Source organism: Erinaceus europaeus, assembly GCF_950295315.1.
Source record: "Erinaceus europaeus chromosome 6 unlocalized genomic scaffold, mEriEur2.1 SUPER_6_unloc_3, whole genome shotgun sequence".
Classification (NCBI taxonomy): Eukaryota; Metazoa; Chordata; class Mammalia; order Eulipotyphla; family Erinaceidae; genus Erinaceus; species Erinaceus europaeus.
The window spans coordinates 316,250-338,770 of record NW_026647136.1 but is presented as its reverse complement, the minus strand read 5'-3'; the positions used below and the strand labels follow the sequence as shown (position 1 = coordinate 338,770).

Sequence of the window (22,521 nt, the reverse complement as noted above, 5' to 3'; positions counted from 1 at the left end):
GCCTAAATATAGAAATAATGTTGCTTATTAAATTCCATAATGTTGATCAGGCTCTTCCTGATGTCAGTCATCATACTCCTTGTAAGGAAGTGAGTTTGAGGGCCAGGTGGCCATGTCCTGAAAAAGCACACACATTACAGTGCACAAGCACACAGGTTCAAGCCCCTGTTGAAGCTTCTGGAGTAGTGAAGCAGGCCTGCAAATGTCTCTGGCTCTCTCCTTCTCTGTATCCCCTCCTCTCTCAATTTATCTCTGTCTCTATCCAATGATACATATTTTTTTTAAAAAAGGGAGTGATGTTTACTAACTGGAAATTCCTACAAGAATCAAAGAAATTTTCTAAAAGCAGGGGAGAGGCCCAAAGCCCTGTGTTCAAGGGAGATAGCATATGGCTCAGGGTGAGAGTTTCTACACGTAGTTTAGGGAGATATGAATGTGAACCCATCAGATGACTACAGTCTTGCAAAACATCATTCCTGGGGGCCAAGAGGTAGCACAGCAGGTTAAGCGCACATGGTAAGAAGTGCAAGGACCAGGTTAAGGATCCAGGTTCTAGTTGCAGGCTCCCCACCTGCAGGGGCCACGCTTCACAGGCAGTGAAGCAGGTCTGCAGGTGTCTGTCTTTCTTTCTCTCCCCCTCTGTCTTCCCCTCCTCTCTCGATTTCTCTATGCCCTATCCAACAACAGCAACTATAACAACTACAACAATGGGAAAAATGGCCTCTAGGAACAATGGATTCATAGTGCAGGCACCAAGCCCCAGCAACAGCCCTTGGGGGAAAAATAAAAAGTTCCTCAGCATAAACAAATAACAGTTTCCCTCAGTTAATTGTCATCCTTACAAATGGTGTTTTCACAGGTCCCTGTCCCTTATGATTTACTGAGGTAACCTAGAAAAAAATGGTAAATGTAAAAGGATCATTCAGAATCCCCTCAGGTACTGTATCTGGACTCACCATTTCATGGTCTTTTCCCACCCTCAAGGAGCCCTTCCATCTGGAGCAGATGACTTCAGAGACCCCAGGGCAGCAGGTCTGCAAGGCCAGGCAGTAGAGAAGGAGCCAGCAGGGGAGAGGTGAGCCCCAGCCTTCCCAAAGTGCCTCCTCTGGGATGTCTCCCTTTCTGAAGCAGGATCATGACACAGGACCATTCGCATGTGGGGGGTGCGGGGGTTCAGGGAAGGTTACAGGCAGGGACCCAATTCTCATCCCAAGTCATTTCTAGAAAGGTATTTTATTTTGGGAATTGCTCTAGGTCAGTGTGGCCAACCCTTTTTCTGCCAGGGGTGACATGGATATTTAAGAGATAATTTACAGGCCCTACAATTATCAGCTTGAACATGAGCATTGGATGCTATGTGCTGACTTTGATTCCCAGATGAAATGACTCCCTGGGTCTCGTGTTGTCCACAGGCTAGAGGTGGCTTTTATTCCAGATGCCCAGATCCTGTCCTCCATGGGCTGCTCTGTAGGTGCATTGTTCTGTCATTAGAGCAGGACCTTTAGGGCCTGGGAAGACACCTTCCCCACCCCAGTGTGTGTCCAGTATCCTGGCCACCCTGGGAGCAGATGCACTGCCAGGCCTGTCAATCCATACTTGTAGTGGGGAACTCCCATGCACAGAGAGTATTGGGGGGGGTGAAATGGACTGAGCACAGCCTGGGCTGAAGTGGCCTTGACTCAGCTAGAATGTGGCTCTGACCTCACTCCACTGACTTACTTCTCACATATTGACTGGATGTTGATTGTCAGGACTATTTGTTTTTAATTCAACAGCTTCATATTCCCCCATGATTCCATGTTATGCTTCTAATATTCCTACTACAGAAAAAAAAAAAGATTCGATAAGCTTTTGCATCAGTGGAAGGGCAAAAGGCTCTCTTAGATAAAGCACTACCTTGCTTTTGTATGACAAAGCCTCAAGCCTAGACCCTCCATGTTGAAAAAAGCTTTGGCACCATCTCTCTCTCTCTGTCTCTCTGTCTGTCTATTTGTCTGTCTCTTCGCCCCTCTGTTTTTCTGTCTCTATCTTGAGAAAAAAGATCTTACACCAAGAATGAAAATCGTATAACATACCTTTTATTAAGATGACTCTTACTTTATTAACATATAGTTCAGCTTTTTGTTCTTGTTGTTGTTGTCAATAACATTCTTACTTCACTGAAACCTGAGGAAACTGTACTTGAATCTTGCCTTAACAGATGATGAAGGATGAAGTTGCATTAAATTAACTTGTTTAATCATCTCCATTTGCCCTGCCCCCGCAAAAATAAAATAGACCATCTATTGTCATCAGTCACAGAAAATCAGAGTCTACACCAGGGCATGTCTATCTGTAATTAACAATACAGCTGAGCCTGACAGTCCTTCTCGGGATGAGACTCCTTTTCTGACTGTCTGTGTTCTGGAGTCACTATTGTAAGATTGCACAAAGGCTCTGTTCCATCAAGGAATAGAGCGTTCTTGCCGAAAGCCTTTGTAAGAGACTATATTTGGGTTCCATTTTAGAAGTCTTGGGTCTCAGGTAGGAAAACCAGGATGCGTGTATCAACTCATCTATAAACAAATATTCCCATGATGATGTAGGAGAATCCCCTGATGTATTAAATAGGAGTTTGCTGTCCCCTCCTGTCTGTCCTACTGAGCCTCAGTAGGAAGTGGACCTGCCCCAGGCCCCATATTTAGCTGTCCTCCATTCTCTCCAAGCCTCTACTGAGCAGACAGGAACCTCCTCCTCTGCTCCTCCCAGAGCTCAGTGTCTTGTTCACAGGTGTCCTTGCTGATGGGCGAGTCCCCTGGTTGGGATTCCATGGCATTACCAGGAACTCCCAGGCCCTGGGAACCCTGTTGGATGAGCAGAACTTCTCCCCTTGTATCAGCAAGAAGCCACCTGACAGCAATCCCTGTTCATGCAGATGCGCGTGGCCCTGGTGATACTGCGGTGCCCGTCCATGCTGGCCCTGGGTGCAGCTCAGTGTCCCCCATCCGTGCGGGTCTGTAGTAGCCTGGGTGCCACAGTGCACCACAGTACAGCGGGATGGCCCTGCATCGCCCCAGTTACATCTTCATTGCGGTGACTGGCCTCATAATATGTGTCAGTATCCCCTAGAGATGCCCGCTAGCCATATGCTGCTGGGCATTTCAGTGTATCTTTTCCCATTTGTTTTTATTATTTTTTTTTTATATTTTCCCTTTGGTTGCCCTTTTTTATTGTTGTTGTAGTTATTAGTATTGATGTCGTCATTGTTACACAGGACAGAGAGAAATAGAGGAGGGGAACAGACGGGGAAAGACACCTGGAGATCTGCTTCACCGCCTGTGAAGCGACTCCCCTACAGGCAGGGAGCTGGGGGCTCGAACTGGGATCCTTCAGCAGGTCCTTGCATTTTGCGCCACATTGGTATAGATTGCACTGCATCCTGCATGAATAAAGAGATACTGCATACAGCTCAACCATGAGTCCCTTGTCATCTGTTACAAATCCACTGCTCCTGGAAGCTGTTTTTCACATTTCATTGCCCTTGTTGTTGTTGTTGTTGTTGTTATAGCTGTTGTTGTTGGATTAGACAAGAGAATCTTAAAGAGGACAGGAAGCAGAAAGGGGGAGAGAAAGACACCTGCAGACCTGCTTCACTGTTTGTGAAGTGACCTCCCACATACTCAGGTTGTTGTTTTCGAAGGGCTGGCTTCACGGGCGGGTAACAGATGACAAGGGACTCATGGTTGAGCTGTATGCAGTATCTCTTTATTCATGCAGGATGCAGCGCAATCTATACCAAGCTAAGCTAAACTAACACAACTACCAACTCACAACTCACTAAAACGAACAATGTTGTCTTTATATACTTTCCAAGTAGGGTGTAAACAAGATGTGACATACAGAGGGTGGAGAGAAAAGTGACTGGTGAAAATCAGGGTATGACAAGGAGAGGGGGCGGAGCAGGCAAGAATTCTACCACTGAACCACCAATGCCCTGGAGGGAGGGTGGTGCATGTTAACAGAGGTTATGTAAATAGAATACAGTGTTATGTAAATAGAATGCAGTGTTAAGCAGGGGGTATTTAAACCAAATGAAACAGAAAAGATTTTTAGAAGTAGAATTAGAAACATACCAACAACAGGTGAGGTTCTGGGGCCTCAAACTGGGATCTTTATGCCAGTCCTTGTGCTTTGAGCCATATGTGTTTTACCTACTGTGTACCACCAGCCCCCAGTATTTGCCTTTAATGACTTTGGTGTACCTTACTAATAATGAGACTATTTCTCATATAGACTCAGATTAATAATTTGATCAGTTTTTTCAGAAATGCATTTCTTTAGATCATACTCAGAGCTATATTTATCTTTTAAAATATTTTTTATGAGATGCCTGATTTTATATATATGGAGACAGAGGCAAAGGCAAGGATAGAGAAACAGAGAGACGGCATACCCAGCACCCATCTGGCTGGAATGATTCCCTAAACTCTCTCCCCTCTCTCCAACCAAGGAGATGTCCTCATCCCTACTCCCTGCCTGTCCTGGGACCCTCTGCCTAGTAATTACCACCTCAGTTTTTTGCCTAGTTAACATTAATTCTAGATCATTTGAGACATGGTCTCTACTCTTGAAAGTTGCTCACACTTTCAAGGCATTTACTCCTCGCCCCTACAATAAGGAGCACTTTGACTGCTATGTGGATACAATATATTTCCTTGCAAGAAAATATTTTAAACTATGATCCATATTTAAACTTGATTTGCAAAGATGCTAGAATATATATCTCTCATTTACAAGGAAACAGTCACACTGCAAGAAGAAATACAAGTGTTGACATTAGTCTTTTAAACATATATTGTTCTTATGCATTCAGTTAAAGAGTTACTGAAATCAGCAATGTTTACTCTCCAACCATAGTGAAGTCTGTGGAGCTAAAAGAATTTATATTTTTAGTTGATTCATTCTTTGTGAACTTTAGGGAAGCTAAATACAAGTTTTCTTCAAGTAGATCTTGTGAAAGGTGGGTTGTAACTCCAGTTTTTTTTTTTTTTTTTTTAATTCAAGGTTCCTGCACAGCATTAGATGTGTCTGACTTCTAAGGAAAATGAGACTCCAGACACATTGATGGGTAAGTGTCAAGATATTCTAAGTTAGGATGGTTAGATTTAAAATAGCAGTTCAAAACTCTCTCAATAGCTGCTGTTTAGTATTAAGCTTAATTGTCTTCACACATTTCATCCATCCTGACCAGCCCTTACTGTGGCACAAAAGTCAAACCTGACTTCCTAAAAGTTTTCTTTAATACAGTGAAGAATATACCAATTTGTAAATCTTGGGAACAATATAGTTGTTGGGTCTTTCTATTCATTTTGTCATCACAGTGTAATTTGTTTTAGGTAAAATGCTTTATTAAAATAATGAAAATAGAAAACAGGCATTGTACAATGTAAAGGCATCAATACCCCTGTCCCAAATTCACCTGTTCCCAGTGTCTTTTTCATCCCCTTTCCACATTTTTGGCTACATGTTCTCAGGAAAAAAAAAAAAAAAACCTCAGACCTGCACCTCTGCACCTCTAGCCATGCTTGATGGTTGCTAGCCAGAGAGGTGAAGTCTTCTCTCTATTTTTTTTCACCAAGAAGTGCTGTCTTGAAAAAATGTTTTGAGAGAGAGGCTGGGTGGTGGCACACCCATTAGAGAGCACATGTTACAATGCTAAAGGACTCAGGTTCAAGCCCCTGTTCCCCACCTACAGGGGGAAAGCTTCATGAGTGGTGAAGCTGTGCTGCAGGTGTCTTCCTGCATATCACCCCTTTCCCTCTCAATTTTTGACTGTCTTTATCCCATCAATAAATAAATAAAGATAATAAAAATTTAAAAAACATATATGTTGAGGGGGCTGGCGCTGTACCCTGTTAAGCACACATAGTAGTCAGCACAAGGACCTATGCAAGAATCAAGGTTTATCCCACTCCCCACCTCAGGGGGGTTGCTTCACAATAGTGGAAGCTGGTCTGCAGTTGTGTCCATCTTTCTCCCTCTCTCTCCACTCTCAATTTCTGTATTATCCAATAAAATTAAAAAATAGGCCGCCAGAAAATGTGGATTCTTATTAAGCCCAAGGAATAAATAACCCTGGAGGCAAAAAAAAAACAGGAAAAGAAAAAAAATGTTAATTGATTTATTCATTTACTTCACTAATCATGTCTTTCTTTCTTGATGTTTAAAGAAATACAGATTACACTCTCTATTCCTCACAGCTTTTTATTTTCAGTATGGGATTCCGCTAGTCTATTTATTTATTCCTTTTGGTTGCCCTTGCTAGTATATTTCTTTACAAAAAAGGCCCTTGTATTTCTGAGACTCCTTTCAAATGAGGTCACACCTCTGAGTCTACACAGAAGTATTTCTTGAACCCCGGTTCCATGGGAAATTGTCCTCAGCATTTGAACATAGCGAGAGGCTAGTGTCCAGGCTCAGGTGTTCATGTGCTGAACACCTACACTTGGTGTTTCTCAGACTGAGTTCCCAGCCCTCTTAGTGATGTGCATTTACAGTCCAAGTTAAATTCTCAAGAAGATCAGAGTTGAAAGATACTTTCCTCTCTATACCTCAGAAATGAGCTCCATTTCCCAGACTGCAAGCTAGAGCAATGTCAGAGGACTGTGAGCTGCTTAGTGCAGCATCCTCAGTGCCCATCTGCCAGGAGCCATTTCTCTGCTTAATAGATGATAAGCTTTGAGACAATGGAATCCCTGGAGACAAGTGTTAATTCCCCCATGGGCAGGCCATTTTCCCTCAGGTAAACCATTTATCAGTAATCAAGTGAGTCAACACACAGTTTGGTTTCTGCCATTTGTTGCAAGGAACATTCTGCTTTGAAGTTTGCTCCCCCTCCCCCTCCTCCAGCATTCCCTCTCCTTCCCTAAAGCCTTATAATGCCTGTGAACACAATCAAATTTTGCAGCTTGATCAGAAACCTGTCTTGCTTCGTTGTTCGTGTCTTGTGTCCCTTTCATGGCAGGTTTTTTAGGTTCCTAGCCCCTGTTCACCGCCCTGCTGGTCGGGGCACCCATCCAGAATGATGTTCTGCAACTTTCTTTCCTTCTCCTCCTCCTCCTTTCTCTACTCTCTCTCTTTCTCTCATTAAGAAATGAACCGTCCCACCTACAAAGGAGTCACTTCACAGGTAGTGAAGCAGGTCTGCAGGTGTCTGTCCTTCTCTCCCCCTCTCTGTCTTCCCCTCCTCTCTCCATTTCTCTATCCTATCCAACAATGACAACATCAACAATAATAACTACTACAACAATAAAAACAACAAGGGCAAGAAAAAGGAAATAAATAAATAAATAATTTAAAATGTCTTTAAGAAAACATTTTAGGAAAAAAAAAGAAAAAGAAATGTACCACATTTTTAAAACTCAAATCCACACCACAGCAAACTGTCTTTCTCTAATTTGGGAAGGGCAAGGGAAAGCAATCCTGAGCATGAAGTACTAGCCACTGTTTTTATGCACAGTTACTCCCTGTGTCAGCTCTGGCTTTGTACTTGGCTTCTGGGTTTTCAGTCCCCTGTGTTCTCTCTTTGGTGACTTCATGGGCTGGGAGGAGCAGTGGGATGGGAGCATAGAGCAAGGTGCCTGCTGTTCTTTTGTAGCCCTGACAAGGAGAAGGACACTCTAGGACTGGCACAGAGCTCCCACAGCAAAGTTCATTTTATTGTGTAGGTAGCCCCAGGTTCACACCCTAGGTGCACATCAGATCAGCTCAAACAGCACAGAGGGGAGACTCCATGATCAGTGGAGGCTTGCAGTGAGCCTGGATCTCTTATCTCAAAACCTCTGTCTCTCTCTCTCTTTCTCTGCCTCCAGGGCTATTGCTGGGGCTCTGTGCTCTGCACTATGAATCCACTGCTCCTAGAGGCTATTTTCTCTTTTGTTGCTCTTGTTCTTTATTGTTATTATAATAGTTTTTGTTATTACTATCATTGTTGTTAGACAGGACAGAGAGAAATCTAGTGAGGAGAGGAAGAGAGAGAGGGCAGAGAAAGACATACACCTTCAGACCCGCTTCTCCACTTATGGGCCAGGGGCTCGAACCGGGATCCTTAGGCCAGTCCTAGAGCTTCACACCATGTGCACTTAACCTGCTGCACTAGCGCCCGGCCACCTTGTCTCTTTTTAAAGGATTCAAAAGAAAAGATCTTCTGGAATAGTGGGTCACAAGACATAGCAGTTAAGTAAATAATAAAAGAAAAGAAACATTTAAAGTCTCTTAGACTGACCTCATGTGTCAGTATAGTGAGCAGAGCAATTAGACACAATGCATTGCAGTTATTTAATCACAGCAGCCATCAGTGTTCCTACCTTCATTTGTTTGACTTCTTAACAGATCTCTGTAAAGGAACAGTTTAGAAGGGCAATGTAAGTTTACAGGCAGTGGCATATCTGGTAGAGCGCACAGATTACAGTGCACAAGCATCCAGGTTCAAGTCCCTAGCCCCCACCTGCAACAGGGAACCTTGATGAACAGTGAAACAGAACTACAGGCTCCAGTCTATCTCTCTACCCCCCTATCTCTCCTCTCAATATCTCTTATCTTTATTCACAAGAAATAATAAATCAAATCTTTTCTAAAGAAGGACACATTTAGTGTCAGAACTGACAATAATCTGCCATAGATATAAAGCTCTCAATGGTATTGGGCATGGATGAGCAGGAGTGTTCTCAGGCACGATCCTATCAGAAGTTACTAATGGGCCCAGGAGAAGAGCCCTATTACTGCACAGTCACCTGCTTTTCCTGTGCCAGATCCAGGTTCAAGCTTAATCCTCATCACATGATGGAAATAATTGTCAGTGTTGTGTTGCTGCTTTTCTCTCTCTCCCTCTCCCTCTCCCTATCTTTATCTTTCTCCCTCTCTCTCTCTCTGCTATCCTGTAACTCAGTGGAGCTGGTTACTGGCACCATGAATTCACTGGTCCTGTCAGTCATTTTCCTTTTTTTTGTCTATTTTATTGAATAAAGATATATTGGAGGGGAAAAAAGAGAATAGAGAATGATAGACACCTGCAGCGTGTTTCATCTCTAAGCATGTTGGGAACTTGGACTCAAACCCAGATCCTTGCACATGGTCATGTGTGCACTCAGCCTGGTGCCCCACCTCCCAGCCTCTTGTTGTTATTTTTGATCTATCTCCCTCCTCTACTGGAAGAAAGACAAACTCAGTGCAATGTCACCCCAGATATCACGTAATATAAAGTTCCTATTGCACCCTGTACCAAGGGATGTCTGCATTCTAAGCAAGGGAACCTGGGAAGCCTGCTCCCATGGACTCAGCAATTTCTATGCCTGGGCACCTGCTTTCTGTAGGGTTTCCCTGGCTGAGTGCAGTGATCCTCCCACAGACACAGTGGCTCCATCCTGAGGCCCAGTGGGAGGACCTAAGGCACCATGTGGGCACTAGCTTAAGGTGAGTTGGCCTGATTGGTACCATTCTTCAGCCTGAGTCTGCATGTTGACTGTTCTCGCTGTAGGGCATCAACAAGACTGTGGATAGGAAATGAGTGAGCTGCCAACTATTGAGCTGCTGAGCCGGAGACCACAAGACTCCACTTCTGTCCCCATCATCGCAGAGCCCTGCCATCTGGAGCAGACCTCTGAGGAGAACTCAGGTCAGTGTGTCCTCAGGCCCAGACACTGAGTAGGAACCAGCAGGGAGCACTGGTGAACCCCAGCCATTCTGCAAGTGTCCCCTCTGGGCCCATGACTGCCATCCTGATGTGGCTCCTGACATTGAAAGCCACCTGTAGGGGTGAGGGGGTGGTACAGGCAGGGACCAAGACCCACCCACAGTCCAACTTGGGGACACTTCCTGTTGTGAAATCAGACCCAGCTCACTGCTAGGGAGGGTGTTTATTTTTCAGTGGCTGTAGGTAGATAGTGGCTCCTCCTCTTTGTCTCTGGAGCCTCTCTCACACAGGACTCTGTCTCTGTGCACTGTGTCTCTTACCAGACCAGAGTGCAAGAAAGTGAAATGTATACATATCATAAATCCTCGCATTTCCCCTTGTAAAGGGCCCAGGGATTTGTACTCAGTCTTCATGCTGGGGAACATGTACTCTCTGTTATCCCAGATTCACCCTGGTCCCTTTTGGAATTTCTGAAAGCAGCAAGGTGTTCATCACCTCCTGTTCGTGAAAGGCTCAGGCTGTAGCTAGAGGACCGACAAGTCCAGGCTCCCACAGTGGATTAAGTTCAGACATCACAGAATATTAAGGGAGCCATTGTGTTAAAACCTTGGCTGTTCAACTTCAGTTGAGAAGTCACCATAAACAACCTGTCTGCATTGCCTGTCCTGACCAGTCTGAACACTTGCTAGAGTCTGCTGGTGACTGGTAACTTTGCAATAGTTACTCAACTCACACAAGGTAGCAAAGGGTATTGATGAGGTGCTTTCTGGTCATAAATACATGTGGCAGTATACAAATATATATATAGAGAGAGAGAGAGAGGAAGAGAGAGAGGGAGAGGGAGAGAGACATGAAGGAGGGAAGAGAAGGAAAGTATAAAAAAAACAAAAGAAATGAGAACTAAGGAACAATCTGGCCCATTTGATGTCAAAGAGAGGAATCTGACTGATCCCCACTAAAGAGAGACCAGGTGGCAGTGCTGGCCTTGTGATTGCAGACAGATAGACACTGTGTCACACAGGGACTGTGGGCCCTTTCCCACATTGGAAGCCCAGAGCGGGCCAGTCAGAGTCAATGTTACATTAGAAGCATTTGAATGAAATGTTGGTGTCAGGTAAGTTGAGACAGCAATGCCTTCTAGCTGTGGGAAATACACATACAAAGACACACACACACACACACGCGCGCGCACGAGCGCGCGCCCAACTTAGGCACACACAGAAAGGAAATAAGCAGAGGAATTAAAAAACTGCCATGCAAAAGGAGACAAATAGGTCTCCAAAGTGATGAGTGCACAGGTGGGTCCAAATCCGGGAGCAACCCCGAAGGTTAACAGAGGGGAGTGTTTTAAATGCTTGTGGTCCATATACACAAGGGAAGTCTACTCACCCATTGAAGATGGAGAAATCATCCTCTTGCGTCCTGCTGTATGGAACTTCAGGTGGCCATGTTTAGTACCATTTGTTGGAAGGAGAAAGATGAGTATTTGGCAATCTCACTTATAGATGGAACTTAAGAAATAAGGAAGAGTTTCAAGGCCCTGGCTCCCCACCTGCAGGGGAGTCTCTTCACAGTCAGTGAAGCAATTCTGCCAGTGTCTATCTTTCTCTCCCCCTCTCTGTCTTCCCCTCCTCTCTCCATTTCTCTCTGTTGTATCCCACAACAACATCAACATTAACTACAACAATAAAACAAAAAGGGCAACAAAAGGGAATAAACCAATAATTATATTTTTTAAATGCCCTTTCCCTTCATTTAAAAAAAAATTAGCAAGAAAAAAGCCAGATACATGGCAGAATTTAGACTGGGCTTGGCCTGTTGCAACAAGACCAGGCCTTGTGCTGTAACAGGAAGAGGAAGAGTGGGTGCTGGAGATACCCACTCTGCCCAAGGGTGGCAGAAAGGCTAAGATGGCTGTGGAGTCAGTGTGCAGGTGACTGTCAGAGACGGGGAGAAATTGTGCCCACTTGATAACTACTATTTTTAAATCATTCTTTCTCAAGTAGAAAAAAAAAACTGAAAGGAATTTTGAAGATTAACAATAGGCTGTTTTGAGTTGAGGTAGATTCATAAACCAGTGTTTCAGAAATTGATATCTTCCCTTTTTCAAAATGTGTTGCAACACCTTGTCTTCCACCGGAGTCCACTGAACTCCCTGCACCCCATCTGCAGACTCTGGGGACTAAGCACTAAACTCTAGTTTTCCACACAAAGAACTTCTACTGTCCTTAATTTAAACTAGATTTTATGGACAGATGTTACTTTCCTAATTCAGGTGGCTCACTTATGTATTGTTAGGATTAAACTGAAGTTATGTAGAATACAGTTTTTAGATCAGTATATAGTGCATAGTAATAGCCTCTCAGTCATTTATTTTTATTTCCCTAAATGTATTGTTCTTAATTTTACAAATACCTCATGTGTTTTAGATTTTGCCCATTTGGCTTTGGCTGGAATTCAATTACTCTGCCGGTCCTTGTCTCATCATCTAGTGGGTAACAACCTTTTCCAAAATGGGCCAGGGAGTGAGTTACTGTTGTTTCCTTTCTCTTAAAGTTAATAATACCGGGTGGGGGAGAGAGCATAATGGTTATGCAAACAGAATCTCATACCTGAGGCTCCTAAGTCCCAGGTTCAATCCCCCATGCCACCATAAGCCAGAACTGAGCAGTGCTCTGGTGTTTCTCTGTGTGTGTGTGTGTGTCTCTCTCTCTGCATTGCTCTCAAAAAATAAATAAAATTAATTTAAAAAAAAAGATTAGAATACCATTCCAGGCACACATGAGAAAACTCCATTTATTCTGGACTATGAATGCCCTAACACAGTAAGGATTAATACTCTTCTGAAATCGCTTCTAGAAAGGTTTTGCAGTACATCTGGTGTCTCTGCTAGAATTATTTTATCTCCAAGAATTTAAAGTATTAACTTAGTGCTATTAGTCATAGGAAATATTCAAAGGCTGTAGCAATACAAAAACCATCCTTGATTAGGTAGCATCATGAATGAATCTCAGCTTGTAAGGAAGTGTGTATCTGTATATATACACATACACATAGTTGTATGAGAAGTTTTTGCTAAGGAACTCAGTGTTCTAAGAAACATTTAAGATTGTTTTATGTACTGCATAATCCTGAAGTGTGAGGGCTTTATTTACATTTATGGTTTTTCATTCCATCAGTGAATGTCCCTCTCTAGTTAAGTGGAATTGTACTGCATTTATACTTCAAGCATTATTAACTTTGTGGATCTAGGACCTCCTGTATGCTTGATTTCACCACTTCTAGGCTGCTTTTTTCATTCAGACAGAGGGACAAGAGAGGTGAAGAGAGACAGATGGTGTACTGACTACATTCAAACTTCTCCTGGTCCATTCTCTTCCCATGTAGGGCCAGGGCCCAATTCTGGGCAGCCTGCTCTACTTGGTGAACTATGTGTGTTAAAGGGTTCATTTTCCACATTATTTTAAACTGTTTTTCACAGGTAGCATTTGCAAAACAGTGTCTTGGAATGAGGATAGGTTGACTTTAGATGCCAGTTATAGGCATAGCTGCTCTTTACAAATTAGTGAAAATTCAGTTTTCTACATCATGGATATTACTTTTCTTTATTATAAATTCCCTTTTCTTTATTATTCCTCACTCCTTCTCTCTGTCTCTCTGTATTATTTGTTTGTTTGTTTGTTTTACCAGAGCACTGCTCAACTCTGGCTCATTTTATGATGGTATGAGCTGCTGAGCCTGGGACTTTGGAGTGTCAGGTGTGAGAGTATTTTTGCAGAACCAATGTGCTATCTACACCTGCTGGAACAGTGACTTCTTTGTGTCAAATTCTTCTCAAGAGAACATACCAGAGCATCATTCTGGCACATTCAGTGCTGGAACCAAATTCAGGATCCTCTGCTTGCAGGTCCTGCTTTCTGACTTCTGAGCTCCCTCCTGGGTCACAGTAATTCTGCTTTTAAAAACAACCAGAGCACCTCTGAGCTTTGCTTGTGGTCATGCCAGAGGTTCCACTGGGACTCCAGAGCCTCAGGCATGAAAACCTTTTGTATAACCACTATGATGCCTCCCAGTCGCTGCAGTTGTGTTTGCAAAATGGACTTGTAGCACCAAGGTTTGGTGCAGGGACCTGAAGGAGCAAGGAGCAGCCCTGAGTGCTGCCATGTAGCTGTTGTGAGCTGAAGCTGGGTTTGGAGGTTAGTTTACCATGTCAGGAAAGCTTCATGGAACTCATTGAGACACCTGTGCTTTTCCTCCCTTTATTATGCTTTCATCAAAGTCTAAGTGTCCTTTAAAGGAGGCTTGGTACTCTTCTCTTTTCAGACCCACTAGAATTCCTTTCGTCATGGTACTCTCAGCATCATGACTGCCATTGGTTTGAAGCTCATCAGTAACTCTTTAGAATCACTGCTGCTTGAATGTTGCTAACATTATGCTTGTTTACACTTGAATTGTGGCTTCTGGTGGGCAGAAGATGTGTGCTTTCTTTCCTCTCTCAGAGGAAAAAGTCGTGTCTGATACTACGCAGTTGTAAAATCACTAGTAGCCACAAACAACTTTTCATGCTTCTCTTTTCTGTTTTCATATTAGTATAAGTAGAGATTGTTCTGGCTCTGTGCATGTCTTTTTTCCTTCCCAAGGTATTTTCTGATTGAGTATGATATGTAGTTATTTTCTGTTGTTTTCATTTTTATAACTTACAGGTTTAAATTTATTCTGCTTTGCAATGGCACTTAGTCTTCCTGAGTTAAAACTGCAAAAACTGTTTTAAAAAGACCAGAGGCATAAAGGAGGAAAATGATAGTTATAACTAAATATCTTTTTTAACATTTGTATTAGGGATTTAGTAATGCTTTATAAGATTATAAGATGCACAGCCATGATGTGACACCAGACCTATTGCCAAAGTTCTGTACTGCTGTCCACAAGAGGAACAACCATAGTTTTCACAAAATCTTAGAAGTTAGCTTGGCTGCTGCCGTTTCTTTCACTTTTTTCCAAGTTCATTTGTTTCAGTTTTCTATATTCCTTGTCCAAAAGGACATGGTGCTATCTCTTTTTTTAAATTAGAAAATATTTTTCTATTAACTATATACCTGAAATTATTATTATTATTTATTATCACCAAGTTTATCAGTGGTGTGGTAGAATGAGTAATGGTCATTATTTTTCTGTTTTATGGGTTAGAACAGAGAGAAATTAAGAGGTGATTGGGAAGAAAAAAAGGAAGGGGACAGGTGTAGTGGGTTAAGAGCCCATGGTAGGAAGTTCATGGACCAGTTTAGGAATCTACATTGGTGCCACCCACTCCCAACCTACAGAAGGGTCACTTTACATGGGGATGAAGCAGGTCTGCATGTGTCTGTGTTTCTCTCCCCCTCTCTGTCTTCTCCTCTCAATTTCTCTTTGTCCTGTCCAAAAACAATGACAGAAATAACAATAATATTAACTACAACAAAGATAAACAACAAGGGCAACAAAAGGAAAAAATAGCCTCCAGGAACAGTGGATTTGTAGTACAGGCACTGAGCCCCAGCAATTATCTTGGGGGGGGTAATTAAATAAAAAGAGAAAAAAGAGAGAGATGGACTTTTAAACGTACTTCACCACTCATTAAACATTCTTCTTGCTGGTGGGGAGCAGGGGCTCAAACCCAGGTTCCTGTGTATGGTAAGAGCAGTGTCAGCTGTGTGCATCACCAGCCATGCCCCATTCTAACATAGTTATCTAGTTGTCTGTTTTAGGTTGGTTCCATATTTTGACTTACCAACTATATAGCTATATAAGCATAGCTGTGTGTCTTGAGATTAGCATACAATTTAATATTAGAAATTAAAGTGCATATATATGTTTTTAACAGACTATTTACTTATTATTGGACAGGGCAGAGAGAAATCTAGAGGGGTGGGGGAGATGGAGAAGGCGAGAGACAGAGAGGCACCTGCAGCCCCGCTTCACTGCTCTTGAAGCTTTCCCCACCTCAGGCAGAGACCAGAGGCTTGCACCTGGGTCATTGTGCACTGTAACATATGCGCTCAACCAGGTGTGCCACTGCCTGCACCCTAAAAATATAAATATGTAATTTATATTTTTAATGAGAGAGAAAGAAAAAGAAAAAACAGAGCACTGCTCAGCTCCAGGTTATGGTGGAGCTGATAATTGAACCAGGGACTTCAGAGCCTCAGGCATGAAAGCCTGTGACATGCAGAACCATTATGCTGGCTCCCCAGCAGGGACAGTGAAAGATAAGGAAGTCAGATGAGTGACATGCCTGGAGACAATCTGAGTATTCAAGACTATGGGAAGTTCTTAAAAATTGAGAAAAGTGGGCAGTTTGTGTATCACCCAGTAGAGCACTTAAGTTGCCATGTTGGTAACTTTGGTTCCAACCCCAGTTTCCACCCGTGAGGCGGGGAGGGGGAAAGTTTTATAAATAGTAGAACAATTCTGCACCTCGGTTCTTCATCTTTGTCTCTACATACATTCAAAATGAATAAATAAAGTAAAGACAGCTGATTATGATGTTAGAGTCCTGTAGCTAATAAAAAATGACATAAATGATATATAAATTATATATGAATAAAATGAATAGCTGATAATGATGATAGAGTCCTATAGCTAATGAGCAGAAGCCATAGCATTAACGACAACAATGAAACATCAAGAAGAAAATGACACATTGGCCTCTAGAGGATTTCAAATATTATGAATAGGGTACAGAAAAAGTACAGGTAGTCAATAAATACATAAAAATATTACACTTGTTCATTTACTATCTAGGAGGTGCAAAAGAAACTCTAATGTTGATTGTATTTATAAGTAGCATAAAAATGTGCGTCACTATTGAAAAATATTAAAAAAAAAACTCCCATGCTCAGTGATTTGGGACTGAAATAATTGTTTCCATCTTTTTTTAAAGAAGATTTTTTAAGGTGCATTTAAAAAATTTTTATTTTCCCTTTTGTTGCCTTTGTTGTGTTTATTTTTGTAGTTATTATTGTTGTTGTCCTTGTTAGATAGGTTAGAGAGAAATGGACAGAGAAGGTGAAGACAGAGAGGGGGACAGAAAGACACCTGCAGACTTGCTTCACCGCCTGTGAAGTGATTCCCCTGCAGGTGGGGAGCTGGGGTCTAGAACCCAGATCATTACGCCACTCCTTGCATTTCAGCCACATGCCCTTAACCCACTGCTCTACTACCCGTCTCCCTGTTTCTATCTTTTTTATTGCCTTTCTGAGCTTTTTAACTTTTTATTTATTTATTCTTTTGTGTCCATGTTTAGTTGTAGTTGGTATTCTTGTTGATGTTGGATAGGACAGAGAGAAATGGAGAGAAGAGGGGAAGACAGAGATGAGGAGGGAGAGATAGACATCTGCAGACCTGCTTCACCACTTGTGAATAGACTCCACTGCACGTGGGGAGCTGGGATCCTTACACTCGTCCTTCTGCTTTGTGCCACCTGTGCTTTACCCACTGTGCTACCGCCCGACTCCCGACCTTAAACTTGTATAATTTTCAGGTGTGGTAGTAGTGTACACAGGTTTTCATTTTTTAACTATGATAAAAGCATATTCTGACATTTTAGAAATTTTGTACTTTTTATTTTGGAAAATGTGCACTTGCTTGTTTAAAAATGTCACTTATCTTTGAAAGACCATTCATTGAATGTTATATTTTCTGAAGTTCTTAGTAGACAGTGTAGCACTAAATCATCCTAAAAAGAGAAAGGGCAGTCAGGTTGAACAGTGACCTTCATTTCCCCAGGAGGCCAGTTTTGACCTGTGACCTTCTGACATGCACATGTTGCACAGATACCAGTGTCAGCATAATGAGTGGCTATTCCATGACCATTTGTCCCCACACTTGGCATCTGTCTGGGAAGTGCTGGGCTAAGGAGTAAAAGGCTAGTAGCTGAGGTCCTATGGTAGTAGAGGTGTCACCTTGAATTTTGCAGTGAAATGTGCTGATCACAGTAATAGCCATCCAGAAATCGGAAATGCGCCATCTTTAGTCTCTGCTACTGTCTCCTCCTGGGCTGACAGCAGACTCAGCCATGTCCTTGCTCTGGCCCATGGAACATGGACAAGTGGGAAGGAGGTAGAGACCTCAGTGGCTGTCTGGCTGTGGGAACTCTTCTTCCAGCATTGAAGAAGCTCAGTGCCACCCTGTAGAGGCTTGGGGAACAGGCAACACACAGAAAGTAGATCCAGTTGAGCTGTTAGCTGCCTGCAGACACATGGGACCTCAGCTAATGTAGAGCTGCCCAGAGGAGGCCACCAAGGTTTCATGTGAGCCCTGAGCAAAGAGAGGGGTCATATAAGGCACAGAGTCAGGGATTGATATTTATTATAGCAATACAATCAACAAGAAGATACATTAAAAGATTCTATAACTACATACATACAGTGAAAGGAATAAGAGAGAGATTTCTGTGAAAAGACTCTCAAACTAGGATGTAAGAAGGCATCAGGGAAGATGACTCAAATGAAATGAGCTGGATGTGGAATGTTGACATTTTTCATATTGACCCCACTAGACAAAAAGTTTAAAAGAACTGCCTAGTCAGAGGGCTTCATGTCTTCCACCAGGAAGCTTACACATAGATTCCAGGACTGAGAACTAAGTCAAAATCCTGCAAAGGATTAGGAAAATAATTGTTGTCAGTTGGATATCATAAACTGACAGGGAAAAGAAGTGGTCAGTCCTTCAAAGGGGAAGGCTGGCTGTAGGCATTCCAACAGACACCCAGGTGGCCTCACTGATTGCAGACTTCCCAGGGGAGCCCCCAGCAAGGTGCTGAGAGGAGCCCTGAGCCCTTATCAGCTGAGCAGGGTGTAGACAGGGGGCTGTCTGGATCCTGCTCAGAGAGGCCTGAGATGGTCCATCAGTGAGCCTTTCTGTAGGGGTCACTCTCCTGGCTTGGAATTAGGAGGCTGTCTTCTTTTCATGCCTGAAATGAAACACAGAGAACTGTTTTAGTCAAATCAGAATCTCATATACTAGCTACCTCTTGATTCCTGAAGAAGTAAGCCAAAGAGTGAATTTCTCCAAGGAGATAAATACATGAAGGGTCTAAGTGGTGCCCACCTGGTGAGCACACATGCCACAGTGAGCAAGGACATGGGTTCTCGCCCCAGTTCCCACCTCCAAGGGGGAGGCTTCAGGAGCTGAAAAGCAGAGCTGTAGGTGTCTCTCCCCCTCTGTCTCTCCCTCCTGTCTTAATTTCTGTGTCTAGCAATTAGGTAAATTGAATTATTATGAAAAGAATTAAATATATTAAAGCCTAGTCAGCATATAGTAGAAACCTTTCCTCTCTATACAGCAAAAATCTGCAGCCTCCACCCAGACTGTGCTGCCACCAGGAGAATGAGCAAAGTCCTGCCATTGTTGGGATGGGATTCTCTTCTCCTGTTTTAATCAGCCAGAACACCTTGTGTCTCACACAGACTAGTTGCTCGAATTAATCTCACATGGCCTAGGTTCATCCAGACTCATGGTGTAGATGAGGTGTGTCCAGGAGCCTGGTCACCTTTTAACCACTGGCATCAGTCAGGAAGGAGGCACCTACATCTAGCAGGAAGGGGACCAGGATGGAGGGCCTCACTTCTCCGTGTCTTCCTTGTTAAGCTCTTTGTGGTTGCCAGTACAAAGCACGGACATGATGCAGGAGAACTGAGTGGATGATGGGGTGGCTCAGGGCATAGTTGTAGAGTGACAGCTTGTGGGTGGCCCTGTCCCCACAACCCATCAAGTATTCAATTATGAGCTCAGAGGCAGTGAGGTCCAGCAAAGGTGGCCATGAGGGGCCCCCGTGCAGATAATTGAACACGGAGCTCTGCCTGATGCTTTCCACATCATGGAAGGTGGAGACAGTGTCATCCCTCTGGTCCACAGCCACCAAGATGCTCTTGTGGTGGCCTCTGTCTCAACAGAGATGCCCAGGGTCCTGGTAGAGTCACCCCCAGTGCAGAGACCTGTGAACATACTAGTGGGATTAGCAATGGACAAAGGAGGGGCCCTAGGGAGCTGAGTCAGTGAGAGGATGAAGGACATAGAGAACCAAGGGGCGGAGGGTCTACTTCCTAACTGAAACCTTTGTAGAGGGACTGATGAAGAAAGCAAATCGAGTCTTTAGTGTAGGAGATGATTCCGCATATCAGCAGGAAAATCTTTGAGGATTTGAGAAAGGAGACCTGGACTCCCTACTTTTTATTGATTTGAAGGTGTTAACTGGCCTTGTCTTTTTTTTTTTTTTTTTTTTTTGAGAAATAAGATGTTTCTAGAAACTTGGAAGTAGAATTTATGCTAGGTCACTATTCTGATGTATATTCTGGTCCCATTTCCCCCGTGAGGCTGGTTTTCAGTGTCATGAGCTTGTTTTCAGGAGGGGAGAAATTTCCAGAGAGGTGGCACTTGCAGCAAAGTGTTCAATTTCCCTCTCCTTTGCTGGTCCTGACCTGGGATCTGGGCTTGAGGAGGAACTAACCTGGGGTGTCTTCAAATAGCTGCTCCAACAGGAAGGACTCCTGGCAGCTGGAATCCAAGCCAGAGACTTCCTGTTCCTTTGACTGGTCCTCAGTTACAGGCAGTGGAGCCATTCCATTGTCATGGTGGTATTCACCATCTGTATGGAGAGAAATCCAAGCATATGTTTAGGCTGAGGTGGTTGGGATGAGCCCATAATGACCACAGGATTTAGCTAGAGTATGGCAAGGAAGCAGTGTCTTCCGGGGAGACGTGCATGGCTTTCTCTGGGGCTACTGGGTCCTTGCCAATCCTGCCCCCCACTCCCTCCTTGAGATTGATTTTCAGTGTCATGAGCTTGTTTCATGAAGGAGATATGACATGGCAGGAGGCATATGCAGGAACCCAGCAGGTCCCCTCTCCCCTGCTGGTCTCCACATTCGAGGCTGCAGGAGTCATGTGCTTCTAATGGAAGCCCCTCCGTGGCTGGCATTTGGCCCACTTCGTGTTCATTCAGATGTTTGCCACCTACATGGAGAGAAACTGAATCTAGGTCCAGGATGACCATGAAGAGACTCACCTCACTGTAGAAGATGACAGAAGGGCCTTCTTTGGACCATCTGTGCAAAGAAGGCTGTGTTTCTGTGTCCATGAATCTGACAAGAGACCCTGCCCTAGCATGTGCCCAAGAGAAGAGTTGACAAAGTAAAGAGGAAGATTCTCTTATACATTCCTATGCCTAGAATGCAATGAATTCCTCATGAGGAAGACCTCTATAGAGCAGCCCTGTCTGCCACAGAGAAGTAAAGAAGCAAGGGCTGTCATTAGAGCCTGTTACAGAGCAGTGAGTTGGTCAGTGTCTGCTGAATGCATGGAGGCCTATTGCCTGCACTTTTCCCTGTCAGAAGGTATTGAAGCTAAGCTGGAAACCATTTTCCCTGAGCCTTTGCAGTTAATGTCTCACTCCAGTCAGCCTCTTTGTAGATTGCCCTGACACTCACCTGCAGGTGGCTCTGTGGTTTCTTCCATCCTGGAACTCACAGACCCCTGATCAGGTTCCTCAAACTCCTGGGAGAGAAAGAAGTCAGGGTCACAATAAGCCTATGGAGTGAGCAGTGGAACAACATATTTCCCAGCAGCTCTGTTTCCCTAGAGAGAGATAGAGCCCTGTGTCCAGTAACAAAGCTACCTGACCCCTGGGAGTGACTGTGGTTTTGAGTCAACACTGTAGATTTTAGTGAATCCTTGGATTTTCAGTGCATGTTTAGAAGTGTGTTGACAAGGATATGTGGATTTCTTCCTGCTTGCTTTCTAGACTCGGTATATACACACAGGTAACTCCCAGCTGATTAAATACTTTTTAATTTAAAATGTCAACTATCTAATCAAATGCTTTGAACTGCCCCCTCCACGTGAGAAGCATTGGCTGGTGTATGAAGAAGCAGGAAAATGGCATCAATGCTGCAGAGTGAAGGCCAACCCTGATATGATGCAGTTTTCAAATTATGCAAAAGAAGAAATAAAAAAAAGAGGGTTAGGCAGTTGTGCTGCTAGTTCGGCACACACCTTACCAAGTTCAGAAGCCAGGATTGGGTGCCACTGCCCTGCCAGAAAGCCTTATTGACATACTAAGCTGTTAATGAAGATGAGAAATTAAGGAGGAATTGGTTTGTGATAGATCATTAAAAATGATCCCATCCTAATGCAATAAAGAATTGTAAAAAGAGCACACAGTATCCAAGGGACATGCAGACAGAATCCATAGGTGTAGTATATCTGTAAGTGGGATCTCATGAGAATAACATAGTGGGACCTCTTAGCATAATGTTTTTGCAAAGAGACTGTCATGCCTGAGGCTCCAAAGTCCCTGGTTCAATCCCCCAGACCACTATAAGCCATAAGTCAAAGCTGATCAGTGCTCTGGAAAAAAGAAAGAAAGAGAGAAAGAAAGAAAGAACCCTCCTCAGGGCCAGGCAAGGCAGTATACCTAATTAAGCACACACATTACCATGGACAAGGACCCACATTCAACACTTAGGCCCCACCTGTAAGGGGAATACTTCATGAGTAGTTAAGCAGTGCTCTAGGTGATTCTGTGTCTTTCCTTTTCTATCTCCCCATCCCACTCAATTTCTTTCTGTATTTATCAATAGTAAAACAAACAAAAGAACTCCAAGGGAAGAAGATGGTGTCCATACCTGAAAATGGGGAAAGATTTAAGATGGGAAAGAAAAAATATCCAAGGTCACATGACTGAAAGATTCTAACTTAATGAAAGAAGTACATTTACAAATTGGAGATGATGAGCATGGAACTCTACCCCTATAGTTGTATAAGCTTATTAACCATTATTCAGTCACTACTGAAATTGTGGGTAAGAGAATGTC

At 43.4% G+C, this 22,521-nt stretch overlaps 1 long non-coding RNA gene across 1 annotated transcript in view; it reads left to right on the top strand.

Moving 5' to 3' along the window:
• The window catches only part of LOC132536168 (uncharacterized), a 94,416-nt gene that overhangs the window by 57,964 nt on the left and 13,931 nt on the right, over nt 1–22,521 (top strand). The window contains exons 3-5 of the long non-coding RNA XR_009547836.1: nt 985–1,075; nt 5,044–5,107; nt 9,515–9,652. This is a non-coding gene — a long non-coding RNA (uncharacterized LOC132536168). The remainder of the gene's footprint in view (nt 1–984; nt 1,076–5,043; nt 5,108–9,514; nt 9,653–22,521) is intronic.